The following is a 23,581-nucleotide window of genomic DNA, read 5'->3' on the forward strand; positions in this document are numbered from 1 at the left end:
CTGTATGTCTGCCATCTTGCCAAGCCCATCTAAATGCCCCACCCCTTAAAAAAAAAGAGAGAGAGAGCACGAGAGAGAGAAAAAGAAACACCTTCCTCTAGAAATTAGAGTAAAATCTTGTCACCATTGGAGTCAATGGCAAAACACCTGTTGACTTCAGGGGGCCCAGGATTTCAATCTTAGGCCCAGATCCACAAAGGGATGTAGGTGCTGCAAGTTTCTACTTCTGAGCATGCATACTGCAGCCCCAAGCAGCTGTTCAGACATCTATCGTATGCCTAAACCAGTACAATCCTAAAATCAGGGAAGGTAAGGAAAGCCGACGTTGCCTGCAGGACCCAATCCGATAAATATGCTCAGAGGCCACTTATCCCCACACTGAATGTCTGGGAGTGAGGAGGACTTCCTTCTTATAATCTTTGGCCTAAATCTAGGCTAAATAACTCTTTGTATCTCTGGACCTTAGTGCCTAATTCTCCCCTCACTCATGACAGCTTCACACTAGGATATCGCCATTGACTTTGATGGAGCTCTATTGACATGCACTAGTACAAGGACCCGATTTAAAGCTCATTGAAATCAATGCACAGAGTCATTTTTTTGGATCAAGGCTGAAGTGAGGGCAGAATCTATTCCTTAAAGTTGCTAAATTTCAATATAACATAAAGTGAGACAGATATGGCAATGTCCTGCCACATCCTTAGGAGACCTTATTGAATTAAGCTTAAGTATCTTTGGGGTCCACTTTACTAAATGAATGGTTTTGTGTGGACCAGGATTGTATTACCTCTCTATGGGGCAGATGTGACAGATGTGAGACCTGGGAGTTCAAAGGACTATACTGAAAATGTGCCAGACAGGAATGGACTTCTGGCACAATAAATGTTAAATGAATTTCCTGGGGAATACTTAGGTAGAAGTTAATGAAAAGTTCCCACTTCCAGTTTTGTCAATACATTTGGAAGAAAGAGTAAATAAATCTGAATTGATACTTATGCATTAGTTAAACTACTGCTTGGTGGAAATATGGCTCTTGTGATTCTCCCCCACATGAGCATGTTTCCTTAGACTGGATCAAGGTCATTTTAGGGATGAGGAGGAGGAGGGTTTGAATTCTGAGCTTTTATAGTCTCTCACCTTTCTTAAATAGCCATACTTTTTGGGAAATAGAAACAAGAAACAGAAAAGAACAAGGACATCTTTTTTTACAATGATGTCTGGAAGTTGTTTAGAAATGTTTGTTTTGTGGATTATGCTAATTAATGTAAACCAGGCTGACTTTATCCCGCAGAGGTTAAAAAAATGCAAAAAAAAAAGCTTTGTGACAGTGGAGAAAAATCATAGAAGATTAGGATTGGAGGAGACTTCAGGAGGTCATCTAGTCCAACCCCCTACTCCAATCAGGACCAACCCCAATTAAATCATCCCAGCCATGGCTTTGTCAAGCCAGGCCTTAAAAACCTTTAAGGATGGAGATTCCGCTACTTCCCTAAATAACCCGTTCCAGTGCTTCACCATCTTCCTAGTGAAATAGTTTTTCCTAATATCCAACCTAGACCTCCCAATTTGAGACCATTGCTCCTTGTTCTGTCGTCTGATACCACTGAGAACAGCCTAGCTCCATCCTCTTTGGAATCTCCCTTCAGGTAGTTGATGGCTGCTATCAAATCCCCCCTCACTCTTTTCTTCTGCAGACTAACTAAAGCCAGTTCCCTTAGCCTCTCCTCATAAGTCATGTGCCACAGCCCCCTAATCATTTTCATTGCCTTCCGCTGGACTCTCTCCAATTTATCCACATCCTTTCTGTAGTGGGAACCCCAAAACTGGACGCAATACTCCAGATGTGGCCTCACCAGTGCCAAATAACACTGGTCTACAATTTTTTGAGAAGTCATCTGCTTCAGAGATAAAATGTGATATTTATTATGTATTATGATGTGCTGAATTCAAATATGACAATTAAAACAACTGATTGGCTACTGTTTCTAAGATATTTGAGTTTTTACATTTTATGTCTATGTATATTGTGTAGATAGTAGAGTTTTAATCATAAATTGTAAACCTAGGTCTTTTCATGTGTTTATGGTTGCTTTACATGATAATATTTCATCTGTCCTGTTTATGTAACACTTTAAAAATCAGCTAAAGGGTTATATAAATAAAATTTATTATGAAACAAAAGGCAAAAAACTATTATGTACATAGTTTAGTCCTATTCAGTGTCTACTCGGCACTTCTTGGCTTGTCTCTTGTATTCTTTAAACGGAGCATCTCTTGTCACTGTCTAGCAATAGTCTGCAAGCATTGATGGGCTCCATTTCCCCTGATAGCCTGCCAGGAGATTCCACTGCTGTAGTCTGGAGCCCAACAGCTCTGCCTTACTCTTGGGTAGTTCCAAATCCCTGACAAGGTCATTCAGTTCACCTTGTGTTATGAGGTGTGGTTCAGAGGAGGAGGATGGGAGAAAATGTGGGTCCTGTGACATTGATGGTTCAGGACCAGAAGTTTCATCCTCTTCCTCTTCCTCGTCTGACTCAAGTGAGAATGATTCTGGTGCATCAGGAACCGGCAGTCCTTCTCAGTGGGGTACTGGGCGTATAGCTGATGGAATGTTTGGATAATGCACAGTCCACTTTTTCTTCTTTGACACACCTTTCCCAACTGGAGGCACCATGCAGAAGTAACAATTGCTGCTATGATCTGTTGGCTCTCTCCAAATCATTGGCACTGCAAAAGGCATAGATTTCCTTTTCCTGTTCAACCACTGGCGAAGATTTGTTGCACAAGTGTTGCAGCGTATGTGTGGGGCCCACCTCTTGTCCTGATCTCCAATTTTGCAGGCAAAATAAAGGTGATAGGCTTTCTTAACCATAGTGGTTATACTGCGCTTTTGTGATGCAAAAGTCACTTCACCACAAACATAGCAGAAGTTATCTGCACTGTTCACACAAGTACGAGGTATCTCTGCTTACTTTGGCTAAACAGAAATGTGTCCCTTTGCAAAATCAAACACTGACAAATATGAGAGCAGGACACTGTATGATTTCTAGAGCTGATATAGGGCAATTTGTTCAGCAGAGTGATGTAAGCTTCGTTATGATTGCATCATCCATGACTTCTAGGAAAAACATGATGCAATTCATATCATGTATGACGCAATACCAGCTTCAGATTGCGTCATTCATTGTTTTGCCTAAAAAGCAAGTACTGTCCAAACCCAGTCATAGATTTATTCATAGATCCAGTCAAAGATGTATTTTAGTCATTTCTGGTTTAAATTGAGATCTCTTCCCTTTATAATTCACTTATCCTCCGCCATTCCCAAGTCAAGGGTCGTATATACTGACCCAATAGCATATCTTGAAAACTAGAGCCAATCAACAATTTTAAGCATCATTTTCGTTCTCACTGACCCAGAATTAGTAAAGTTGGACTACATTTATTTCAGAAGCATTTTGGCTGTAGAGCAGTGTAATCACTTCCCTTGATCTGCTGGCAATGCTCCTACTAATGCAGCCCAATATGCCATTAGCCTTCTTGGCAACAAGGGCACACTGTTGACTCATATTCAGCTTCGCATCCACTCTAATCCCCAGATCCTTTTCCACAGAATGGAGGTTAAGATTAAAGAGACCTACAGTTAATGATATGCTCAAATTCAATGGCCAAGCAACAGAAAATATTTGAGAATGGACAATAATTAATGAGTAAAAAAAAAACAGAGTCCAGATTATTGTAATGAGATAGCCTGAAAAGCATATATCTGGAGGTTAATGTTAGTTACCTGTAACCATATGAAATAAAGTAAGTATTGTACTACTATATAGCAAAAATGATGTAACTGTATGCTGTCTGCTTCACAATGACCCACGGTTAATGGTAGTTGTTCTTAATATATTTAAAAGGTTTATGAGATGTAACAACCACAGTTACAAATCTGGTCCTATGGCACCAGAAAATGGCACCAAAAGAGGCTAACATAATGCTGGCATTTCTCTGGTTCCAAGAAAGCATTTCCATGGTGCTGCATCCTGTCTTTTGTCTTCAAATTATGTTGAATATGCCCATGAATCCTTTCATTCCTGAATGGCATCACCTTTTAAGTAATATATCATTGGTATGCTTCACTCTGATAATATATTACACTAATATATCATTAAAGCAACAGATGTATTAGTATAATACATTACTGGAACAAAGCACTCTGATGATGATGATATATTTCTTATAAGATGGCACTATCCGAGAAGGAGGTCCAGGAGCAGATTCAGTTCAATAGGACAAAAGGTATGTGTATACCACAATGCTCCCTGACATAACCATTTGGCACTAGCTATACTGATATGGCACCACTATTAATTGCATTTCCATTTGTATTTGGGCTTTGAGAATCTTACAATCTGGAAAAATAACTGATTATGGTTCAAAGAAAAGGCATCATTAAGAAAAACCTCCCACATACCCACAGAGTAGAACAAGGCTAGATTATGTAAAATTGTGGCTGCTATACATCTGTCTGACTGGAGACTTTCCATAGCTAATGTATTATGTTTGAGTGTATATATGAATACAGAAATTTTATTTAGGGATGAGTCAAGTAAAACGCCACATATTCCTAAAAGTGGATGAGGAAGCCAAACAGTTTCTTCTATGTCATTTGCAGAAACCTCTTATTCCTATAGGCCTGGGTTGCTCCACTTACTTTCAGTTGTCTTCTGGGTAGGCAGCTTAATGGCTTCCTCCCCAGGGTCTGTACTTTATATTTAAAACAAATTCCAATGTACATATTAATTCGAGGTGTGAGCATAAGTGAAACGTTACTCTTTTTTGTTTCACCCATTTTCAGCCCATCCAGTTCTCCCCATAAATGAGGTTACATCATAGGAATATATGATTGGAAGGCACCTCCTGAGTCCTTGTTTCTAGTCCCCTGCTATTGCAAGCAACCCCATTGTATATCCAAAACATAAATTTATCCAGTTCCATCTTAAAACTAGTTATGTTGTTTGCCCCCACAGCTCCTATTGGAAGGCTATTCCAGAACCTCACTCCTCTGAGGGTTAGAAACCCTTTTTCTAATCTCCAACCTCAATTTACTCATGGCCAGTTTGTACTCATTTTTTCTTGTGTCAACATTGTCCTTTAGCTTAAACAGCTCTTCTTCCTCTCTGGAGTTTATCTACCTGATGTATTTATAGAGAGCAATCCTATCCCCTCTCATCCTTCTTTTTGCTAGGCTAAATAAGACAAGCTCTTTTAGTCTCCTCTCAGAAAAGAGGCTCTCTATTGCCCTGATCATCCTAGCAGTCCTTCTTTGCACCTGTTCCAGTTTGAATTCATCTTTCTTGAACACGGGTGACCAGAATTTCACACAGATGAGGTCTTACTTGTTAATGCCTTGTACAATGACAGTAATACTTTCCTATTTCTACTGGAAACACCTCACCTGATATATCCCATGATCTTACTTATCTATTTCATAGATTCATTACATTTGTGGCTCATAATCATCCTGTGATCAACTAATACACTCAGGTCTTTAACTTCCTCTGTTGTTTCCAACTGATGAGCCCTCAGATGGTGGCAGAAATTCTTGTTATTTTTCCCTAAGTGAGTGACTTTGCATTTTGTACTATTATATTTCATCCCATTTCTATTACTCCAGTCCTCAAGATTATCCCATTCTTTGTATGTAGTATTGCAGTCCTTCTCGGTATTGACACTGCCTCCCAACTTTGTGCCATCAGCAAATTTCATTAGTACATGGCTACTTTTTTGCCAAGGTCATTATTTAAAATACTAAATAAGATTGGTCCCAAGACCAGTCCTCGAGGAACTCCATTAGTAACCTTCCCCCAACTCAGTAAGTACCCATTCAGCAAAACCTGTTGACTCCACTTAGCCAGTTCCTTATCTACCTTACAATTCTTGTACTAAACCCTACCTTCTCCAGTTTAACTAAGTTTTCCCATGTGGTACCATACCAAATACTTGACTAAAATCCAGAGAGGTTAGATCTATTTCATTTACCTTACTTAAATATTCAGTCATTTTATAAAAAAATATCACGTTAGTCTGCCATGATTTACTTGTGTTAAAATAATGTTTGCTTTTTATCCTATTTTCTGTTTACTTCCATGGCTTTAATTATTCTTTCCTTCCAAATTTGTTCTAAAGCCTTGCTTGTACTATTGAGGTCCAACTAACATATCGGTAATTGTCCAGATCACTTCACATCACCCCTTTACGTAAAGATAGTACTACATTTGCTGATCTCCTGTCATATGGGTACCACCACCCTCATTTGATATTTTTATTAAAAATCCTTCCTGTTGGACATGCAATTCTAGAGGTCAGGTCTTTCAGTGTTCTGGGATGGAGATTATCCAATCTCTCCAGTCTTAGTGTATTAAGTTTTGAGTTTTACTTCCACCTTGGATGTAGTAATTTCCATTTCTACACACCCATTCCAATTAGTTATCCTGCCATGGCCTCCATGATCTATATTATCTTTATTGAAAACTGAGGTAACATGTTCATTTTTCCTTGTATTTTTTCTAAGGGCCATACCTAGATTATTTTAAATCTCTACCCCATACTCGTGCTGAATATTACTTTACTCTTCTATTAGTCCCCTTGATTATGATTACTCATGTTGTAAGGTAGTGTTCAATCTGACCCTAAATAAAGGGGGTTTGTTTGTTTGTTAGGTGGAAACGAGATTCCATTTTAGGAATTTTTCTGCGTGACTGGGCAGTGAAGGAGCAGGAGAAGGGCAGCAACTGGTGTTGGGGGAGAGAAGAAGAGAATGGTAAGAACAGTAGAGGAGGGGAGAGAAAAAAGAAAGAAAACTAAAGGAAGCAGAGGAAGTAAGGAAAAGGTATAGAAGGAAGGAAGAGGAGAGGGTTTTTTTCCTCTTTAAGGAGCTTATATTTACAACCTTGATTCCAAAATTTTTTTGGCCTAGAAACAGTAACCATATCAGTATATACACAAACACATGAACAATGCAATAAAACAGGCGCACTAGGCCTGATTCCCTATTGGTTTGTGCCTTGCGTAGTCATTGCCAAGTGTACAAAGTAGGTCTAAAATGTTATCAAATTGGAATGATAGCATTTGACACACTCTTTGCACAGGTGCAAATGACTATAGAAGAGATAGATCAACGGAGGATCAGGCCCACAAAGTTGCACAAAGATTCTCTCTATCAATTTGTGGTGATATTCAGATTAATAAATTTTAACTTAAATATTTGAAGGAGCTACATATTAGTATTTTCATAATTAAATTTAATCTTTTACAAATATCCTCCAATCAGGGGAAGTGCATGGCAATCATACCAGAGAAAACATGTCAGTACATTTGCAAAATAATTCACTAGTAGCATGGCTTCTTATAATATATCTACATAGGTCAGTGATCTAATCCTCTTCTTCCTCAGATGCTCTGTAACAACGTCTTTCTTCTCCCTCCCTCCCCCTCCTTCAACTTATGTGCAGCTACTAGATTACAAAAGATATAGCTCTTATAAATCCAATTCATTCCTCTATGGAAATATAAGATCAGATTCTCAGAGGCTGTAAATTGTCATAGCTCTGTTGAAGTCAATGGAGCTATGTTGATTTACATTAGGTAATGATCTGACTCACAACGTGGTATTTGATTGGTATAAGAGAAAGGAAGACAGAGGTATTTACTGTTTCTAGTACAGTAGTGCCTAAGAACTGCAAACAAGAATGAAGGACCCGTTTTACTAGATGCTGTAGAAAAAAAAAGATACAGAGGCAGTCCCTGCCCCCAGAAGGTCCATAATCTAGAATTTTGATACATTTTCTGAACTACCTTCACAAATTATGATACCCCAGTGCCTTGACAACCCTGAACTAACATACCATACTCCTCTAATGTTCAGGTGTCTCTTAATTTTTCATGATAGATAAGCGTCAATATAAAGACATAAACGAAAAAGTCAGTCATTAATTGCTCACTTCTCTAGTTTTTCCATAATAGAAATATTATGGCTGCAACCATTAGTAAGTCATATGATCAATCCTCTGTCTCAAAGCAGATTTATTCTGCCTCTCAGCAAGAATATCTAGATATAGTACACTCTCCATATCCTTAAGTTACTTTATCCATCTTAACTATTTCGTTTAGCAACTTGGTTCCTGTCATAAACAGATAGCTAAGGGTTAATGTCTCTTCCACCTGAAGCACCTGACCAGAGGACCAATCAGGAAACCGGATTTTTTCAACTTTGGGTGGAGGGAATTGTGTGTCTGAGTCTTTTGTCTGCCTGCCTGCTTTCTCTGAGCTTTGGAGAAGTAGTTCTACTTTCTAATTTTCTGTTTCTAAGTGTAAGGACAAAGAGATCAGATAGTAAGTTCTATGGTTTCTTTTCTTTGGTATTTGCATGAATATAAGTGCTGGAGTGCTTTGATTTGTCTTCTTTTTAAATAAGGCTGTTTATTCAATATTCTTTTAAGCAATTGACCCTGTGTTGTATCATCTTAATACAGAGAGCACATTTGTATGTATTTTTCTTTCTTTTTATATAAAGCTTTCTTTTAAGACCTGTTGAAGTTTTCTTTACTTCAGGGAAATTGAGTCTGTACTCACCAGGGAATTGGTGGGAGGAAGAAATCGGGGAGATCTGTGTGTTGGATTGCTAGCCTGATTTTGCATTCCCTCTGGGGGAATAGGAAAGTACTTTTTGTTTCCAGGATTGGGAACAGAGAGGGGGGAGTCTCTCTGTGTAGTTTCACAGAGCTTGTGTCTGTGTATCTCTCCAGGAGCACCTGGAGGGGGGAAGGGAAAAAGGATTATTTCCCTTTGTTGTGAGACTCAAGGGATTTGGGTCTTGGGGTCCCCAGGGAAGGTTTTTCAGAGGGACCAGAGTGCCCCAAAACACTCTAATTTTTTGGGTGGTGGCAGCAGGTACCAGGTCCAAGCTGGTAACTAAGCTTGGAGGTTTTCATACTAACCCCCATATTTTGGACGCTAAGGTCCAAAACTGGGACTAAGGTTATGATAGTTCCACATATTGATTATTCTCTATAAGAAGCCATTCCTGATATCTAACTTACCATTTTTCCTTAGCTGTGAACTGAGATTTCACCTTATAATGTTTCCTTGTAATAGGAATGAATCCTGCCTTAGATCTTTGTATGAATTCAGGGAAAAGAATTATAACAGACTATGTTATAGGCAGAGCTGGTAGTACCACTGTGACATTTCCCTAGTGTTATTTGGACCGGTGATCTGCTAGGTCACTCCAATCCTTGACTCTGGGAGCCAGCCTTACCCTGCTCCTCTGTGAGAACCCCCACTCCTGGACAGCTCACGCACAGCCTCTGGCATGTAAGTTGCTCCTTGGATTGTGCAATCAAATGACACTAGCCAATATCTCCGGTCCCAGACACAATCTTAGGAACCTCCATCTTGCAGTGTCCAGTTATGCCTGCTGAACACTGCAAGCTTATATGAGTTTGTCAATTTAACAACGAAATTGATATGTACCAGGCTTGTTATCCCAAAGGGAGTCTCTGACATGCTTCAAACCAAACACACTGCATCAGGTAGAAAAAAAAAAGATTTATTAACTACAAAGATAGATTTTAAGTGATTATAAATCAGAGCATAACAAGTAAGATTCGGTCAAATGCGATAAAAGCAAAATGCATTCTAAGCTGATCTTAACACTTTCAATAGCCTTTCAAACTTAGATACTTCTCACCACAGGCTGGCTGGTTGTTCTTCAGCCAGGCTCTCCTCTTTGATCAGCACTTCAGTCACTTGATGATGGTGGTATCTGTAGACATAGGTGGAAGAGAGAGAAAGAGCATGGCAAACATTATTTCTTCCCTCTTGGCTTTGTTCCCCCCAGGGGCAGCTCCAGGCACCAGTGCACCAAGTGCATGCCTGGAGTGGCAAGCCAAGTGGGGCAGCCTGCCGGTCACCATGAGGGCAGCAGTCAGGCTGCCTTTGGCGGCATGCCTGTAGGAGGTCTGCCAGTCCCACGGTTTCAGCGGCAATTTGACAGTGAGTACATGGAAGGCGTGGGGCTGGCGGACCTTCCGCAGGCACGCCACCAAAAGCCGCCTGACTGCTGTGCTTGGGGCAGCAAAATACATAGAACCGCCCCTGCCCCCCACCTTCAGAGTCAGGGGAGCATTACCTCATTGTAGTCCCAAACTGACCAAGGAAGGGGGGGTGACTCACTCGAGAGTCCAACAGATCCTTTGTTGTTGCTTAGTCCAGTGTCTTTTGTTCCTGTATGAGACTGAGCTGGGCTTGTTCCATACATGCCCTGATGAGATGAACTGCCTCTCTCTTCTTGGAGAGTTTTTGTCTGGGCTTGTTGTAAGCCATGAGGACACATTTTCAGCCTCATAACTATATACATGAAATTACAACCTATAATATTACTATTACAAAGCTCAGTGCATCATGAGCCTTCCAAAGACACCCAACATGACAAAATTGCATTAGATACCACACAATTTCATAAGGATGAATGTTAGGGTGCTCGGTGTCCCTCCAAGGTATAGAACCTCACAACCGCCTATTATTAGGGTTGTCCAAAACTTCCCATAACTTTGCCAAAACTTCAACCATTTGGGCTGCAGTTGTCCATGGTGGGTATCTTCCTCAGGTTGAGCGTTTTGGAGATTTTCAGCCAAAATAATTGAGCCATTTCTGAGAATAAGGTTAAAGAAAAAAATACATTGTTTCATACATACCGTATTAAAAAATAACTTCAGACCTTTTCTTTGAAATGACCTACTACCCCACTTTTTTGGAACAGGCATTTGAAATTTGGCAAAGAGGTGGCTTTGATGTCAAGGTCGTATCTTTTGTCATTCCTGTGAAAGTCTGCCCACATTTAGCCAAGTTCTAAGCTTTTGAAAAATTCCAAATCACACATGCTCAGCAGATACTTTCTAGAATTTAGCAGATAAATTATCCAAAGAGTCTGTCCTCAGTAAGCATGATTCAGCCTCTCTTAGCTCCTAGTGCTGACCAGACTGCATATGCATCATCCCCATTGACTGACTGAGCATGCTGGGTGGGGCCAGGCATTGGAATTGAGAGCAGAAAGCCTGTGTCTCCTGTCTCTCAATGACCCTGCCTGCTGGCACCTACGCAACATGAAGGAAGAATTTGATTAGAATGCAGGGGGGTCCAAAATGAGACCAAGGTGGAGGGACAGGAGTAGACTGGGAGAACTGGGAATGGGTGAATGGAGGGGGAGCAAAAGTCTGCTGGGAGAATACAGGGATGGTTGGGCAAGGAGACTGGGACTGGTCTGAGAAGCCTGAGGAGTGGAGACAGAGTGAAGGAGAATGGAATTGGGACAAAAACAGGGGTGGAGAAGAGACAGGACTGAGACAGGGACAGGGACCGCAGGTCCGGCTCCGGGCACCAGCCCAGCAAGCAGGTGCTTGGGATGGCCAACGGAGAGGGGCGGCACATCCGGCTCTTCGGCAGTGGGTCCCTCACTCCCTCTCTGAGCGAAGGTCCAGCCGCCGAATTGCCAGTGAAGACTGAAGCGGTGATGGTATAGCTGATCATGATCGCGGCTTTTTTTTTTTTTTTTTTGCAGCTTGAGGTGGCAAAAACCCTGGAGCCAGCCCTGAGGGACCAGTTGAAGATGACTATACAAAATGGGTCCAGCTTGGGGGAAAATGGGCAATAGAGATTATGCTCACTAGAGAACACATCTTTTTCAGAGCCAAGAATGGAACCCCAAATTCCTGAATCTTGCCTTTCCTCTACTGTCAACAAATATCTGTGAAACCCACAGGAAAAATGCATGTCTCATTCCCTGTGGTACTGGTCTACACAGAGGATGACAACCAGCTGGTGTTATCAGTTACTCTTAAACAAGTGGCAGCAGTCTGTGCAGGGGATTTAAAGGGTACAACCCTGCTGATGTCCCATGTAGGGCATCTCTTAGCCCTTCTTTGTTGGTCTTACTTGTCAAATCTTTTAGCATTTATTGTCATTTTGTCAATTCTCTCCAATTTACTGAAGTCATGTTCAAATATAGGGCCGACACCAGAATACGGCATTGAAAATAGAATCTAAGTTACCTTGCCTGTTTTACTATGTAATACTCACATTATACAACCAATATAGCATTAAGCTTTTAAATGGTAATGTATCATTTCCAACTCATAGTTAACCTGTACTTGACATTATCTGATTAAGCTAAGCCTAAAATATTGGGTTTTAAAAAAAAAGGGTTTTCCCTAGAGGGACAACAACTTTGAATTAAATGTTTTCATTCAAAGTTTTTCTACAAAAAAGTTTGATTTGACAAAGTTGGAAACCAAATGAAAAATTTAGTTTTGTGTTGTTTTGATTTCCTTATTGAGTCCCCGCAACCCAAACATTTTCTTTCAGTTATTTAAATATTCCCTGCTCCAAGTTTTCTTTTTTCTGCTGTTCTTATTTCAATGTAAAAATTGAGGGATGATGGTGTTATATATATATATATATATATATATATAACTATTTAGGACATTTTAGCAGGTTTGCAGATCCTTGCCATGTAAATGTTAGAGACAAAACAATCACTACAACAGTGAGATTTTGTTAAGAGGAATATACGGTAATATATTTCTCTATTTAACAGGTGTTACCATATTACCCAGTGAGCAATTTTACACTACCCATGAGATATGATTTCTTGTGATTTTATTCAGCTGAGTGAAATCTGAGTGTTACTTTCTTTAACAGGTTTTTTGAAAAAAAATTATAAAAACAAACTTTTCATGAGTTCCCAATGGCAAAAAGGTAAAAAAGGGAAATAGTTCTTTCACTTATATACGTTCCCCCCATTCAGAAAGTGTGGGGAAAAAAGCTTTTAAAAAAAAGTGTTAATGTTTGTACTTTTGTCATACTAAGTAAAAATGGACCAGAAATGTACCCTCTTCCCCACACACTTTGTTCTGTGGAAAAACAGGGTGGGGAGGGAAGGTGGGAACTTCACAGTTTCTAATACCATAAATGTTTTCAATTTCTCGTTTTCAAAAAACCAAATTCAAGCAGTTTTTTGGGTGAATGAAGGTTTTTTAAAGTCAATTTTGTTTTTGAATCAACTCAATTTTTCAATGCAAAAACTTTTCAGCAAAAAATTTCAACCTAGTCTAGTTTTTAACATTAAAAGTCAACTACAAAATGGGGAAAAAATTAGGCCCAATGCCTCTGACTTTTAAATGATATTTAAAGTAGGGCTGAATTACTTGTTGTTACTGTTGGATTTTTAGGTGGCTTTGTCATCACTTCCCCTCCCCACCACCCAACACACACACTTGCTTTTTACCTTAGATGTCAAGAATAGCAAGTCCTGTCTTCCCAGTTTTTGCTGCAGGTCTCAACCGGAAAAAAAATAAAGTGGACTGTGAGATTTCTTAGTCTTTAATTGAAGGTATAAGAATATTGAATGTTTAAGAAAGAGTCTTTGGTTACAATTGTACATAAGGTGTTTGAGTTAAATAATTAATAAAACAAACACTTACAAATTCTATCTAAAGACTACTTTGCTCCAGATCATTTCACTTCTTTGATATCTAGGATTTAATAAGTCTACTAAATCTCCACGCATCCATAGAGTCATCCACAAAAATAGTAAAGACCTATATTTGTTTTGCAAATAGCAAGTGTTGGGGTGAGGGAAGTGGGAGGAATGGGGAGGGAGAGAGGGGGGGCTTTCTTGGAGGATCATAAAGCAGCAAAAAGTGGTCGAAAAACCATAATTTTCCTTTGCTGGTCACATTTAACAAATGTTTTTGTTAATTTTGAATACAGTTTTACATTAATTTTAAATAATGCAGTATTCCCCTGCAGACGTTTGCAATCCAAGCAAAGCCAAAGTGTGCTAGTGAATGAGACGTGAAAGGGACTATCGGCAGATTCATCTAGTTTTGTTATTCAAGCTCTATGGAATGCAGAAAATAAGTAGAGAACATAAATGGTAAAAATAAATATAACATTATTTCAGTTTTAATAATCTAAGCTAGTATTAGTAAACAGCTAAAGATATATCACACACACACACATATATAAAGAAGAAGGTATAATATATATATAATAAAAATATTATTTATATATATTAACAGTGTTACTCTCCTTTATTATACCCTCTTCTTTAGAGATACTTTGTATATTATTGTCTGGCTCATTCTTCCATCCTATATTTGCATATTTTATTTTATTATTTTTTCTATGTAGTACTATGTCTTTATTGAATTTCATTTTATTTATTGTAGCCCATTTCTGCAATTTATCATGACTGTACTGTATCTTACTCCTGTTCTACAGAGTATTTACAATCCTCCCAGCTTCAGATCATTTGCACAGTCAGTGTACTTTCCATTAAATCCTCCAAGCTGTTGAAGCATTCAATCAGAAATCCCACTTGGCACTATGGTCAATGGGACTATGCATTTGACTTTACTGGGACTATTAAACCAAACAGTATTTAGCTCTAAATCCCTGATTTTTTTTTTAAAGTTAGTTGTGTATTTATCCCCCGATATAAAATTTCAATCTAATCCATATTTATTATGTTTCCCACAAGTATATGGTGAGGAACCATGTTTAATGTCACTATATACTACGTCTACTTTATTTAATCTTTCTATTGACTTTTTGTTCCAAGCAAAATTTCTCAGCTCTCAAACTTACATGGATTTTTTCAAAAGAGAAGGAAAATCATATTTAAAAAAGTTACATTAAAATAAATGTGAAGATTATGGCATTAACAACAAAAAAAAACCACAGACAAACAACCCAAAACCCAACAAGAGCCCGGATATGGGAAGTTAAGCCTTACATTTTCTCTTTAGGCAAAATCATATGAACTAAGTATTGCAGTGAATATCTTATATTAGATTATTTACTGCTCACCAAGAGAGGTTTCTCTTGGCTCCATAATAGGGTGATCAGACAGGAAGTGTGAAAAATCGGGACAGTGGGTGGAGGCATTAATAGAAGCCTATATAAGAAAAAGAAACATAAGAACAAAAGAACGGCTGTACTGGGTCAGACCAATGGCCGATCTAGCCCAGTAGCCTATCTACTGACAGTGGCCAATGCCAGGTGCCTCAGAGGGAGTGTGGCTCAGAGGGAGTGAAGCTAACAGGTAATGATCAAGTGATCTCTCTCCTGCCATCCTCACCCTCTGACAAACAGAGGCTAGTGACACCATTCCTTACCTATCCTGGCTAATAGCCATTAATGGACTTAACCTCCATGAATTTATCCAGTTCTCTTTTAAACGCTGTTATAGTCCCAGCCTTGACAACCTCCTCAGGCAAGGAGTTCCACAAGTTGACTGTACACTGTGAAGAAGAACTTCCTTTTATTTGTTTTAAACCTGCTGCCCATTAATTTCATTTGGTGGCCCCTAGTTCTTGTATTATGGGAATAAGTAAATAACTTTTCCTTATCTACTTTCTCCACATCACTCATGATTTTATACACCTCTATCATAACCCCCCTTAGTCTCTTCTTTTCCAAGCTGAAAAGTCCTAGACTCTTTAATCTCTCCTCATATGTGACCCGTTTCAAACCCCTAATCATTTTAGTTGCCCTTCTCTGAACCTTTTCTAGTGCCAGTATATCTTTTTTTATATGAGGAGATCACATCTGTATGCAGTATTCAGGATGTGGGCGTACCATCAATTTATACAAGGGCAATAATATATTCTCCGTCTTATTCTCTATCTCCTTTTTAATGATTCCTAACATCCTGTTTGCTTTTTTGACTGCCACTACACACTGCGTGGATGTCTTCAGAGAACTATCCACGATGACTCCAAGATCTTTTTCCTGATTTATTGTAGCTAAATTAACCCCCATCATATTGTATGTATAGTTGGGGTTATTGTTTCCAATATGCATTACTTTACATTTATCCACATTAAATTTCATTTGCCATTTTGTTGTCCAATCACTTAGTTTTGTGAGATCTTTTTGAAGTTCTTCATAGTCTGCTTTGGTCCTAACTATTTTGAGCAGTTTAGTATCATCTGAAAACTTTGGTACCTCACTTTTTACCCTTTTCTCCAGATCATTTATGACCCAAAAAGCAGGACTGTCTCTATAAAACCAGGACATCTGGTCATCCTACTTTGTAGTCAAAAGGAGCAAGCAAAGGACACAGGGTTTTTTCCTCCATGGAAGGTCACGGTAACTCGAGTTACCAACTGATTTCACTGAAGGGACATCAGGATATGGGAGTTTGACCAGGAGTCCAGCTTAGGGGTAAGAGCAGGAGTCAAGGCAAAGATCAGAGCTAGAGTCAGGAATCAGGAGTCTAGCCAGGGATCAGAGTCAGAGAACAAGAGCAGAATCTGTTGTACCAACAGATCATATATTGTCAGGTTGCACAGACAGCTGCCTTTAACTCCTGCCATGCTTAGACAGTGCACCTGAACCAATTAGCATTCATAGGCAGTGTGGTCAGTTGGGTCCCCCATGGCAGCACTTCCTGTGGTGCTTAGTTCCCCAGCATTTCTAGGGCATGGATTAAAGGTGTGCCATAGCTGCTGTGGCATGGACATGTTGGTCACCTACAGATCTGGGTTCCAGTCCTCTCGATCCTTACACTCTTCAGTGAATCCAAGCTAAATTAAAACTTTGAGACAAAGATTGTGGTGGCAAAAGTGGACAATCATCTACAAAAGGCTGATGATATGAATTATTCTTCTGGCAAGCTTTGGCTATTTCACAACGTACCATGAGTAAAAGGGAGCTACTATGGAATTAATGGGCAACATCTTATACTAATGTTATAGTTGTGATGTGTCACATGTTAATTTAGAAGACAACTTGTGTGTCACTGCTTAGACAAATCAGGACTAATAGAATTACATTTTAATCAGGAGCCTTAGTGCTAGCCATCTTCACTTGCACATAATGCATATCACTGCAGGCATCAGCAGACAGATCAAAAGAGACATGTAGCCTTGGAATATCTTCAATTGTTTTTCATGATGTGTGATAAGCAAAGGTTAATTGTTATACTTTTTTCAGAAGAGACCAAATAGGCTTAGAAGAGTCCAGGTATCTGTAAACGCAGAGGTAGTTGGGGGCTTGTGGGAAAGCTGGTTATTGTGCTACCCTTTATCCTTTCTGTACTGTGGTTCTCAGTGCCATTCTTTTTGCAATATCCCCTTCAGTATTCATAAAGTTATTTCACAAGGTGATGGAGTATCACAAAAGGCTAATTGACTTGTGCTGCTGTAATGATCCATGGGTGTATACACACAGACGCCATTGTTTTCAGCCAACTATATCCATGCATCTTGGAGACTGGGATTTGAATTCATAACCTTAAGCTCCCCAAACACAGGTCTTTATCCAGCAAGTTAAAAGAGCAGCTGTACCCTCAGAAAATACCATTATACATGAGCAATTTTACCATGTTGTGGTAAAGGGTAGCAGTACATTTTCCACTTGAGCCAATATATCCTAGAGTAACATAATTCTCAGGCAAATCTACTTCTAGAAAAATGCCAGCTTCACATGATTTTCAGAGTACTTATGCTTATTGTTGAGCTACTGATGAGCAGCACCTGTCAGATCTAGCCATGCATTGGATATTCTTTGAACATTTTTGCAAAATTACTGTGCCTCAGTTCCTAATCTTTTGCTTGTACTGTATATTCTATCCTTTTCTCCCACTCTTTGTCTGTCTTGTCTATTTATACAACCAACATCTGCTGCAAATGAGTTTTCAACTATATTAAAATTAACATACAAGCTTGAGGTGCAACACTTGTGATCTTGATATTTGCTTTTCATTAATACAGAGAACGTGCACAACTGTGAGATTCTGAGAGACTCCAGTGGAACCCAAACACATTGCTAGGCTTTTTCACATTCTTATCTAATCTGATACTTCAGTGTAGGGACATTTTAGAATGTAGATAAAGTATTGAAGTAGGATTTTCAGTACTTATACTCTTACTTTTATATTTAGGGAGGTGGAGGATGTGTTTGCATAAACTTTCTGAAGGATTATGTTGAGCACAATGCCTATTAGGTGAAGAAAGCCTGACTCACATCATCTGAATAAGATACAAATGTAGATACAAAAGCATCATTGTTTAGCCTGCTTATTCCATTTGAAATAGCACCAGGAACATGGACAATTATTTCTGCTAGGAGAGGAACCATTTTCAGTATGTTTCAAGTGTTCTTTGAAAATACATCCATAGCATTTATCACAATTTATACACAGCCAGCCAAAGCTCTTGCTGAATATATAATTACTTTAAAAACATCTACCAGGGCAGTCGTACCAATGTCCAGTGGAACCAGACCCTCCCAGAGCTTCATCCCATGGTCAGCTAAAACTTCATATCCAGTCACCCACTATACTTCCTAGCAGCTCTGCCCTTCCTCACTCCCATACAAAGGGAAGTTAATTGCACATTTTAAGACCTCTCACTGAAAATAACCAGCCTCCATGTCCCTGTTTGTAAACTATGAAGATGATAACTTGAGTGTCTCAGATGACTCAGCTGTTGTAGTACCACCCAAAGAGAAAGGAAATAGCCAGAGAGGAGGTATTCATTTCTTTCACTCTGAACTCATCATGGTAGTTAATGACTGAGAAAAAAAGGGGATGTAATTTGCATTTCTAGTTCAGAATATTATACCAGAATTAGACCTCTGAAGATGCTGTAAAATGGCACAAAACCTTGATAAATCAACCTAAATTTGAACAAAAGATGCTGATAGGTTTGCGATTGCCAAACGTTTTAGTGTGAACTAAAGAACAGAATAAAGAAAATTGGAAAGGTAACTACCAGAATAAATGTAAACCCAGCTAAACTAACCCCTCAATGTAATGACTTTCTATTTCCTTTTAAAGTGCTAAAGAGCAGGCTGCATTCTGATTTTTAAACTTATTTGCAACAAAGTAAAGTTCTTCTAGAATCATTCTAAGTGATGAATCAGTTATTCATTGTTTACTTATATCTTTAATAAAAATGTTACTGTATGTTTGATGTGTATATATAAGTTTTGCCTTACCATAACATATATGCAAGAATATAATTCTAAAAATAGCTTACATTTACCAGTATTTACTGCCTTTCATCTCCAAGGATCCCAAAGCACATTACAGATTATAAGGATCACCAACCCCAGAAATTCAAATACTCTTGGTGTGAAACAGCACTTGGCAGTTCAGGACTGGATGTGACGAAACATATATCCAATTGAAGCTGAAGGAGAAGTTTAGGTAGCCAGGATGTAATTATCTGCATGAGATTTGGGAATGGCTAGAGCTGCTACTCTTACACAGAATGCAATGGCATCTTTACCAAAGTCATTGTCAAGACAAATCTGGACACTTGTTTTATGCCTCATCCAAAAGGACAAGAAGTGCAGCAGCACAGTGCCCCCATTACTTAAGGGTGCCAGCAGCAGGGCCGGCTCTAGGTTTTTTGCCGCCCCAAGCAAAATAAATAAATAAACCTCCGAGAGTGCCCGAAATGCCGCTCCTGAAATTGTGCCGCCTCAAGCACATGCTTGGTTTGCTGGTGCCTAGAGCCGGTCCTGGCCAGCAGCTCATTCCCACCATCACTACCTGCTGCAAATACATGCTTCCTGGACGCTTACCATTCTAGTATTGCCTTTTCCCACCTTAGTAAAAACCAAGATAATCCAGAGCACAAAGCAGTACCAGGTCATAATTTTTTCATAAGAAAGACATAGGTTTGCGATTGCCAAAAAACAGATGATTGTATTTAGTGCTGCATTTGCTACTATAAGTAAGTATTTTCTCTAGGTATTAGCATGGCCTAACATGCTACCTGCCTGCCGTCATATAGTCTTTGTAGTTCTTGGCAGAAGCTCAGAAGAAGCAGGCTGTTATCACCAACTGAGGGCACTGGTGCTCTAGTTTAAAGAGGAATTAAATTTAGGGACATCCCAAGACTTGAGGTCAGACTAAATAATCACAATGATCCCTTCTGCTTTTATAATCTATGAATCTACAGTGTTAGGTAGTGACGCAATGGCATTGTATAGCTCATGTAAAAACAGTCATCAGCATGATTATAAAAACCAACAGTAAAACCAACTACGCACACAATAAAAGGATAAAAACCAAAAAGGGAAAAAAATTGGAAAAACTAAAAATCCTGTTTAATAAAAGCCTGCTAATTACAATTAAATAACTTAAAGCTTAAGCTGAGCATTTGTTATACACGGTATGAGTAATGTTTGTACTTTTGAACCTTTAAAATATTTAAGCAGAGAAAAAATGAAATGAACTGCAACCAGTTAAGGTCATCCTTTTAGGACAAAATTGATAAAATATTAAAATGAAAGAAATAAATTTATAAAACAGAAATACTCAAGTTTCATAGATATGTATTATTCAAAGCAGAGGAACACATATGACCTCTAGTCTATTACATAATGGAGAAAGAATACAAAAGTTCAGATGCACAGCAACTATCGGCAGAGATTGATTAGCCATTCTGCAAGCCAGTGGTTAGATTCTGGGGTACTCATGCTAAACCCCTGGATTAAACATTCCCTTTTCAGAGTCAAACAGTTGTTAGAATAAGAATGTTGCTACGCTGGTCTTAAAAGCTTTTGAGAAAGGAGAAACCAGACCCAGAAATAGCAGGATGTGGTTTGTTGTATTGAAAACTAAATTTATTTTGCCTTTGGCTGAGTTAATTCATCAGTGGTGGCTGGTTTCTCAAAGCAGAGATTGGACCAAGCTGCAAAGTTTTGATCCAGATCTGAACTTCTCCAAAGTCTGGAGGTGATTGTATTTGGGATTCTGGTTTTGTCCCATCTCTAGGCCAGATAGTGCCCTTCTCCCCCACTGCAGGCCAGTGTACAATGTGGAGCTGCCCTGACACAGTGCAGCAAACTCCCATATGCTACTTGCTGAACTCCCATATGCTACTCGCTGATGGTCCTCTCCTCTGTCTCTGATTTTTCACTCATGGGGTGTCTAGAAGAGAGCAGTCATATGCTCAGATGAAAAGTGTTTGTGCTTTGGTGCTTAAGTCCATAGTTCCTATCTCTAATAGTGATTCATGAAGGCCTTAGTACAAAATGGGGTCTCATGAGGACGTGAACTCCTGTTTGGGACAAGCTTCGACCAAAAGAGGCAAGTGTGTAACACCTAATGGCCTGATTTTCAGAAAGATTGAGCATCCTTAAATCCCACCAAAGTCCGTGGGAGATGCAGGCACTCAGATTCTTTGAAAACGAGGCCACAGTGTCAGTGATCACATAGTAGCTGGCTCACACAGAACAAAAGACTCTACCAACTATTTATAGATAACTTTTAGCTTAAGTAGTGTAAGCTTGTGCTTTTTGGTGCAAAAGGTCCTAGGTTCCATTCTAGCTGACTAGCCGTGGGAGGAGGAGTCATTATATGTACCCGATACAAAGTTGTAGAAAATGGATGCTTTTTCATTATCTGAGAAATCATCATGCAATAAAACAATATAACATATTGGCTGTATGTGAAATCTGACCTTTCACAATTCCTGACTTTTATGATGCATGGTTAAACAGCTAATATTCTCAACCTAATTTTTATATGGAATTTTAGATGGTGGGGGGAGGAGAATCGGAGGAGACGGGAGGGGAAAGGAAAGACAAATTCCATAACCTGGAATTATTTGGCTAGGCACCAAAGTACCATTTCCTACATGCCTTAAGAGATCTTATCAAGTATCCAATGATTCAGATCTAACACCATGTGCACTTTAAGTATGCAGCTTTCACTACATATATGTAGCTCATTATACCTTCACTTCCAAATTTGGGAAGAACTAAAAAAAAAACCACAAAAAAACCCATAGTGTGTTAATTGGAATTCCCAGAACTACAGTCACAACTTTTCTTTTCAATTCCCATTAACTATACAGTCTTTCAAAGCTACATCAGTGAGGTCTAGAAGATAGAGCCTAAATACCTTTGTGGAGCTGGGCCTGAACTTCTCTAGGAAGGATTTTCAAAAGTGCCTGCGGAGTTTAGTAGCACAAGGGAAGTCCCATTGAAAGTCATTGTGCTCTTAAATCCCATAAATGTTTTGAAACTATTCCCCATGTTTTAATGACCCCAACTGAAAAATAATGTTTAGCGTTTGCTGAGATGACTTTTCATTTTTAAGTCTCAAAACGCTTAATGAAAGTGAGTAAGAATTATTAGCCTGATTTTAGAGCTGTTTTAAGTAGCAAGATTAGAAGCAGTTTGTAAGAGAGGCATTCTGGTCTAGTATCTAGAATGTCAGTCTACTCCATCATTTGACCAGCTCTTGGAGTTCCCTTTCAGTTTTCAAAAGTATTTTCAAAACCACTTTGAACAACAAAAGTATTCTCTATCACATTTTTTTCTTTGTTGGCTTTTAATGACAAGAAGTTGTGGTTATTTTGAACCTATATTTACAATTTTCTAAGCAGTTTGCTCCCTGGCCCTTAAAACCTGCCTTGTGAGCCAGTGTCAGAATCTGCCAATATTTCAAATGCGATGGTAATGTTATTTCATTAGGCAGATGGAAGAACACAAAGATCTGAGACACTGTGCTCTCTTTTTAAAAATATCTGAAGTCTTAATATCTGAAGTCCTTTTTTGTATTTTAAACCTGCTGCCTATTTATTTCATTTGGTGACCCGTAGTTCTTGTGTTATGAGAAGGAGTAAATAAGACGTCCTTATTTACTTTCTCCACACCAGTCATGTTTTTATAGACCTCTATCATATCTCCCCCTTAGTCATCTCTTTTCCAAGCTGAAAAGTCCCAGTCTTATTAATCTCTCCTCATATGGCAGCCATTCCATACACTTAATCATTTTTGTTGCACTTTTCTGAACCTTTTCCAATTCCAATATATCTTTTTTGAGATGAGGCGACCACATCCGCACACAGTATTCAAGATGCGGGCATACCATGGATTTATATAGAGGCAATATGATATTGTCTGCCTTATTATCTATCCCTTTCTTAATGACTCCCAACATTCTGTTTGTTTTTTTGACTGCCGCTGCACATTGAATGGATGTTTTCAGAGAACTAGCCACAATGACTCCAAGATCTTTCTTGAGTGGTAACAGCCAGTTTAGACCCCATCATTTTGTATGTATAGTTGGGATTATGTTTTCCAATATACATTACTTTGCATTTATCAACACTGAATTTCATCTGCCATTTTGTTGCCCAGACACCCAGTTTTGAGAGATCCTTTTGTAACTCTTCACAGTCTGCCTAGGACTTAACTATCTTGAGCAATTTTGTATTGTCTGCAAATTTTACCCCTTTTCCAGCTCATTTATAAATATATTGAATGGGACTGGGCCCAGTACAGACCCCTGGGGGACACCACTATTTACCTCTCTCCATTCTGAAAATGGACCATTCATTTCTACCCTTTGTTTCCTATCTTTTAACCATTACCAATCCATGAGAGAACTTTCCCTCTTATCCCAAAACAGCTTATTTTGCTTAAGGGACCTTGGCAAGGCTTTCTGAAAATCTAAGTACTCTATATCCACTGGATCCCCCTTTGTCCACATACTTGTTGA

This window comes from Gopherus flavomarginatus, chromosome 3 (assembly GCF_025201925.1).
Source record: "Gopherus flavomarginatus isolate rGopFla2 chromosome 3, rGopFla2.mat.asm, whole genome shotgun sequence".
In the NCBI taxonomy this organism is placed as follows: domain Eukaryota; kingdom Metazoa; phylum Chordata; order Testudines; family Testudinidae; genus Gopherus; species Gopherus flavomarginatus.